Raw genomic sequence first — 7631 nt, 5'->3', positions numbered from 1 at the left:
CTTTGAGACATTCACGCTGTTTACAGTTGCACTGCCCATAAAACAAACCAGGCTGGTACCTTTAAATAAACAGCAGACTCTAAACAAATACAAGAATAGTCTGTGGAAATACCAACTTCGACATTGTTCACTCTGTAAATAAAGTCTTTATTACAAGGGATGATTGAGCTGTTGATGTGTGTTTTATGCCATGAGAGGTCACTAGGGCAAGCTAGGGTGGGGTAGTGCAAAAATCAAATGTTCAAAAAGAAGGTGAAGTTTTATTCTACGATGAACAGGCAACTCTGGTAATTTTCTTAATCAAAAAACAAAAAAAGGGTTCCTCAAACTCAACACTCAAAAAGATCAACTTAGAATGAATTTCTTTCTTGGCCACAGAGTCTTCTTCCTCTTAATAGTTCTCAGTCTGTTTCTGTAATTTCCTGCATGTAGAGGGATGGATAAATGGATGGATGGATAAATGGATGGATGGATGGATGGATGGATGGATGGTCTGTCTGTCTGCACACTGTCCTGACGGATGGACGGTTTTGTCTGAACTCTTTTCTGGAGGACAGATTTCAAAACTTAAACTAAACTCCAGATGCATGTTGTTTACAGACAGATATGTAATGCTTAGTTAGAATGGGCGGTTGCTAGACATGACAGAGCTACTTTAGGGCACATTGAAGATCTGAATGCACATGAATAGAAGCTGCTTCACCATAAGATGTCAACACTTTCCTAAGTCCCTCTTTCCGTTGAATTGCAAAGAAGACTGACCAGGTCACTGGAACATGAGTGAGGTGTCACGTGTCCACCTCTGGCTTCAGTCTTTGCTCGCTGATGTCCAACATGAACATGGATGATGACGATCTCGCGAGGACAGTAGCAAAAATGGAAGTAAATGACCTAAAGGGGTCATTTCAGGAAAGGACCCACGTTCTGTAAAAATAGCATTAATCATAACTCATAACTCACTGGAATTTAACATTAGACCAGAAAAACCAGAAAAGAAGCTCAGGGAATTTTGATCTTGGTGAGAGAGCTGAATATAAAGTCGAGGTTTAATTGAAATCTGTGGGAATTTGAACAAAGCTCTCACAATGCTCGGACTAAGTTAGGGAAAAGGTCACATTTGACGTATATATATGTGTGTGTGTATGTCGTGACTTACATTGTGTGCGTATGTTATCGTATTTCACAATAGGTCCAACCCCACAATGAAACCTGTCCCCAAGGAGAAGGACAGCAGCATGTGTGTGTGTGTCTGTGAGAGAGAGAGAGAGAGAGAGAGTAGAGGTTTCCACGTCTTTGCATTTTTTCCCCTTCTATTTTTAATTAATGCGATGGCCTGTACATTATTTGTCCAGCCTGGTCTGTGTAATTAGCACCGTGTGTGTTTTCATTGACTGCTAAGTATCAAATGTCTAAGTCATGGAAATGTTAATAATCAACTTATGTAACTAGCCGGCACGTTTTCAGCCGTGCGTGTCATGAGGCCGTGGAAGGCTCAGGTTTATAAATCCCTCTTTCGTGTTTGTTTTTACACTGAGATGAGCAGTGACGCGAAACTGGTTTTAACATCCGCAATGGTAAACACAGTCCAGGGAGCACAGAGCTGAGGGGACTGTTAAGACTTGGTGACAGTCCAATAACAGCTGTGACCTCGTCCTAAGTGTGTTTATCGGACGATTAGCAACTTATGATATCGGAGTATGAGTTTGTATTGTTCACGTTCACTTTACGTTTTAATGTACTGTATTTATTTGCAACATTCAACAGCTTGGTCACTTGAAAAAAGGCTTCAACTGAGTCAAACCTATAAAGTGCCATTAATGAGATCAACAGAAAGTGAGATCTTGAGTCCAGATTCAAGTATCACTCTTATGCAACGTGGCACAATACTTCTATGTTTGCCATCAATGGAAATTGAAATTAAATGGATACATTGTGTCACGTGTCAACATAAATGACTTAAAATCAACTACTGTGTAAGTTTAAACTTACAGCTCCTGATTTGAGCATAACATCCAGTGACATGAGACCAATTTATTGATTTATTATAGAAATGTGACTTCTCCACAGTATGAAATACATGAAAATGCTTAAAAGCCACAACACACATATTCTAATGCATGCTTATTTGTGAACTTTTACTCCTCAAACTTAACACGTACACTTAACTAAATCATGCAAATATGACAAATGTCGTTATGTTAAAAAACAATCCATGTATAAATATTTAAATAAATACAATAGCTTCATTTAAGTTCGTCCCAGTTCATTGCTTCAAAATGAACTACTGAGTTCAGAATGCTTAACTGTGGAGCGACGACAAACGTGTGACAGGCAGGAACACACCCACACATTTAGTTATGGAAGAGTGGAACGCAGACCTGGCTTTGCCCAGTCTTGCAGACAATAAGCAGGCACCTATTAGACATAAATAATGAACCTGGTCTGTGTTGGCTCATCTGGTTTGATGTTATTCAAACCATAATGGAATTTGAAAATGTACCTTGCTACCAGAGCTTGTTTTCTCAGGAGATGCTTCACCTGCTGTATTCTGTGTCCAAACAGGCCTCAGCTGGTTTTGGCTTCATGTCGGGCCGAGGAGCTCACACATCGAGGGGAAATCAAGAAGTCGATCACAGCTCACGTAAACAGTAATGGAAAAACTTTGAGATCTCTCTTTACAGTGCATTGCCAAACACAACATTACAGATGTTTAAACAAAATCACGTCATTGTATCATATATGACACAGCAAAAAACTAAAACAGGGAAACAGAAGTATACAAAGGCATTTTTCAGTTCCGAGTCTTAGGTGTGTACTTTCGTTGACTTTCATATTCCAGGTTGGAATTCGAGGTGCTGCGTCTGACAGTTTAAATAACAGCATGAAACAAAAATACGACAAACACAGCAGCGAGATGTGCCTGGACACACAGAAGACACCTGATACTCAGAAACAGATAATAGTGATGAGCGGGTGTGCACATTTAGAGCACTTAGAGCATCAACACTGGAGCCTTTTTAATGTGGCAAATAAACCTATTTAGTTTCTTTGAGGCGTAGTGAGATTAAGACCGAGCAATGAAAAATGAAACACCAGAGATGACACGGACGAGAGGGGAGACCACCTCTGTAGGCACATGTGCTCCGAATGGGAATTACATTAGGAACCACACAGTGAAAGTGTCAGCACGCAGACTGAAGTGAAATATCTCTTCAGCCCTACTCACTCTCCAAGGCCGGAAAAAGAAAGGTTGTGTGTGCTGTTGTTCCCCTTTCGAGTCTAGGGGAAGCAAGACGGTTTCAATTCTCTGTCTGTTCTCTTTCACTCTATCTTACGAGTAAAGGTTACTGAAGTTGCATGAACTTAGCGAAAGGCTCTGTCCTGACCGCTGCTTTCTGATGGTTTCACTTGACTCAGTCATGCTAAGTATGTGTTTTCAGCCTTCTGATGATGGAGCATAGACTCTTAATGATAATGGACGACGCGTCTCTACTTGTCCCACTATCCAGAAACAATATCCTGGATAGTAACGCTGCCATGTTGCACATTTGGAGCCAGAGTCTGTGCAGTAGTGATCCGGGGGTGGAGCCACAGCAGAAAGGTACATATTTATGACATTGAATAAAGAATTACAACAAAACTTATTGGCAACAATTAACACTTGAACAAACATCAATGTGATGAGAACCACCTAAAATGACAGAATTCATATTTGAGGAAAATGTATTTCATACGCACATTGACTTTTTGGTGTGGTCCACGTCCCTTCCACTAACATGGAGGAGGCTGGATAGAATGATTATTATTATATTGAGGACAAGTGAATTTAGAACCAACACCATACAACCTCTACAGTTTTCAGTATCCACTTTTTTCTCCTAAAATATGTCTGGGTTCTTCCCGGACAGACACCACAGCATCATTGTGGTCTGAAATTAGAAATTAATTTCAGTGCTAAAACCACTAAGTATTGCTAAGTGATCATAATAAAGTACTGAGAACCATCCATTTAAGGCCAAGAGAGGATTTCCTCAGAACTAATGGTTTCTTTGAGTTTCCCACATGAATTTATTTGTATCGATTCAAGCGTATCGTCGTCTGGGGCCGACTCATTCCTAATCTCACTTTCAACACCATTGTCGTTCTCCAGTCACACAATGTTTTATTGGCATGACGTTCTGTCACCACATATAACAAAATCAGACCAGGATAGCACACAACCATGATTGAACATTTTCATGCAGGAGAAATTTGACTCATTATGTGAGCACACACGCGTGCAGCCGTGTCCTACTTTATCTTGACTCTTGGTATGACACCTCACAAGAATGTGAAGATTATTACAAGCAAGTGATGAATATTTCTGATCAAGACTTCTGTACAAAGACGACGTTTCTGCTCACGTCATCCATGTCTGTGTTCTTTCATTCACCAACTCTTCTGTACGGTGGCGGAGAGCGATCGACGCACTGCAAACGAAGAAAACACGTGCAAATAGAAAAAACATGTGCAAATGAACAACACAACACACATGAGCTGCCAAAAGTCACAACACATGCTAAAACAGAAATGAGCCATGCTGTAGTTCAATGATTTGTGAAGCTCCATCACCACTGATGAGTCACAGACTTCAATAACGTCACGAACATTGAACTACAGCCAAGTTCGTCACTTTTTCTCGCAATTCATGGTGTGTTTCTGAATTCGCATGAGTTGTGACTTTTTGCAGCACATGTGTCGCATGTGTGTTGTTTTCTTAAGTCGCACGTGTTGTTTCTATTTGCAGTGCGTTCAGCTCTCTCGGCCGTCGTACTTCGGTCATTTCACATCTGAGCTGCTGTGACCTGCATCTGACCCACCACACCTGCTGTTTCAGTCACCTGACCCCCACATCCACCTACTCCCCTGTTCACCATTCACTCATTGGCCCAGCAGTGGTCATACCAGCCCAGTGTCGTTCATTCATTCCTTGTCTGGCTTTCTTACATGTCTCGGGCTGTCCCCAGCATTTTCCCTCCTTCATTACTTCGGTTTCTGGTTTGTTTGTTGTGTTTGTTTACAGGGTTACGTGAAAAACTGCCAAACAGATTTCCATGAAACTTGGTGGAAGGACGGGAACCCATTAAACTTTGGCATGGATCTGGACAAAGGGGCTGATCCAGGATTGTTTTTTATCCCATTCTTTAACTATATCTCTAACAAGATAGGGCCTTTTTTTGGGATATATATTTTTTTAATTGATGGATCTTGATGATAAAAAAAATCAAGATCAGGCATATTAAGGGAACTGATTTCTATGAGTGTGTGAAATTCGGTGCAGCTTGATTGGATTTAAGGCGACTGTCGGAACTTTGTGGAGGTGTGCGCTCGAAAGTGTCATTCCAGATATATTTTTTTATTTTTTAAACATATGTATTTAAGTTACAATCGTCAAAATTTGGGATTTGATCTCTCCCGTCTTGCCATCTTGCAAAGATGGAGCCAGAGTCTACACAGCAGCGATCAGGAGATGAAGCCGATGTCTAGTCGATACATGCACTCAGTCAATCACGGGCCAGTCTCAACCATCAATCAAGACATTTCACCCTGTTTTCAAAGCACCAAATAACTATTAAAAAATTAACACTTGAACATACATCAGTGTGATAAGAACATGCTAAAAATACAGAAACATTATTTGAGAAAAACTGATTTGATGTGTACTTTGACACTTTAGTTTGGTTCATGTCCCAACCACTAACTTCTGAAGAGACAAGAGGGACGTGTGCAGGGAAGAGCAAAAGTGATCGCAGCGTTAGTTTGGTCACGTGGGAAGTGGGTAAGAGTGGAAGGAAGCATGTGATGGAGATAAAAGACGATGACACAAAGAGAGATTCTGACATTTTCTGAAAGTGGAGGGACTTTGCATCTTGAGTGAATCCACAATACGAACTTATTAATGCTAAAACAATATTTATAGATTCTACTGCAGAGTTTACACCACGGTCCAGCCCCAGGCACCAGGATAACTGCAACATAGACACGGTTATGAGTGGTGGGCGTGGTGCACCCAAGCAAACACTACCACACACACACACACACACACACACACACATTGAGAAAATCATGCACAAGCTGTTTTGTATCAAATCCACTTAATCTTTTTGCCTGTTTTCAATTTTGGTGTCTTATCTCCTTCCTGAGACAGACGCTCTGTTCTGTCTGTGCTGCTCTTGACCCTCATCACACACAGACAGCTCAGGTAGAATTTGATGAAACATCACCACCCAGTGTTGAAGTCATGGTAAAATCCCTTATTAGCATCATGTCTGTGTTTTTAGGCCAACTGGACGTAACACGTCAAAGGTACAGAGGAAACAGTGTGGACTAGGAGCTTATATATTTATATAATATTTCAATACAGTTTTGATGTACGTGAATATTCAAACTCAGTAACTGCTTTTATTTCACTATATTCGATAGGGAAATGTTGTACTATTTATTCCATTTATAGTTACTAGTGTTATTTTAGATTACTGACTTACTACAACTTCTGGTTCACATGATTGCATCAGTACTGAACCTCTAAATCAGTCCGTTAAGGCTCTGATACTGTGTTTATTTATCATATTTGTAATGGTAATTTACTTTTTTTTGCTATTACTTTATATGCTGTTGTATTATTTAATGTATTGTCTTATAAATCAGATTTTGTATCATATCATTAACTGTCTTTAATTTTAAATGCTATTGTATTATTTTACCTATTGTCTAAGACATTTTGTATTCTTTTCTTTGTCTTCTTTGTAAAGCACATTGTAAAGGCTGTTTGAAATGTACTATATAAAATTAGTATTAATATCAATATAATGTATAATAATTAACATTATGAAACTCATAATTATCATTAATTGAATATTTTACATAAACAAGTATATTAATTGGTTAAGGTGAAGCTCAGTTTATACAGTAAACTTTGTTATTTTAATCTAAGATATTAAATTCTATTTTCAAAAGTCATCATATATTTTGTTTGTAAAATTGTAATGTGCAAAGTACTTAAATGCAGCTGTGAACTAAATGCAGTGGGTAAAACATTCTCCTGTGACATGAAATCAAGTAGAAGAGAATATGCAAAGTACATTGAAATCGTGTATTCCAGTAAAGTACTTGAGTAAATGAACTTGAACTCTTTCCACCACTGGAGATGAAACTAAAAAAAGATTAAACATGTTCATTTCATCTCAAAATCATTAACAGTGAACATCATGACATGTTTGATTCATATTCAAAGTGAAGCTGATGAAGACAGTGAATCCATCACTGGCCTCTGTGAGAATCATTACACAACCACAGAGGGATAATCACACCTGCCTGTGCCTGCCACTCTTATTGTCCCATTGAGTGTGCTCCGGTTTCATAAATTACTTTACCTACTTAACCACACGATTGTCAGGTGAACCCTCTTCCAATCACATCTGCCTGCTCCAGTTGAAACCCATTGGCTCCCGTTATTGCCTGTCAGCAGGGGTGCCAGCACACCTTGTTTGCATTTAGTATGTGTGGGCGAGAGGTCGTGACCCTCGCTGACCTGGATTACCGCCGGCTCCTGTGGCAATCTCATGAGCTGCTAAACATAGCCTGTGCCTGGG

Source organism: Hippoglossus hippoglossus, chromosome 13, assembly GCF_009819705.1.
Source record: "Hippoglossus hippoglossus isolate fHipHip1 chromosome 13, fHipHip1.pri, whole genome shotgun sequence".
NCBI lineage: Eukaryota > Metazoa > Chordata > Actinopteri > Pleuronectiformes > Pleuronectidae > Hippoglossus > Hippoglossus hippoglossus.
Note: the sequence above shows the minus strand (reverse complement) of the source record.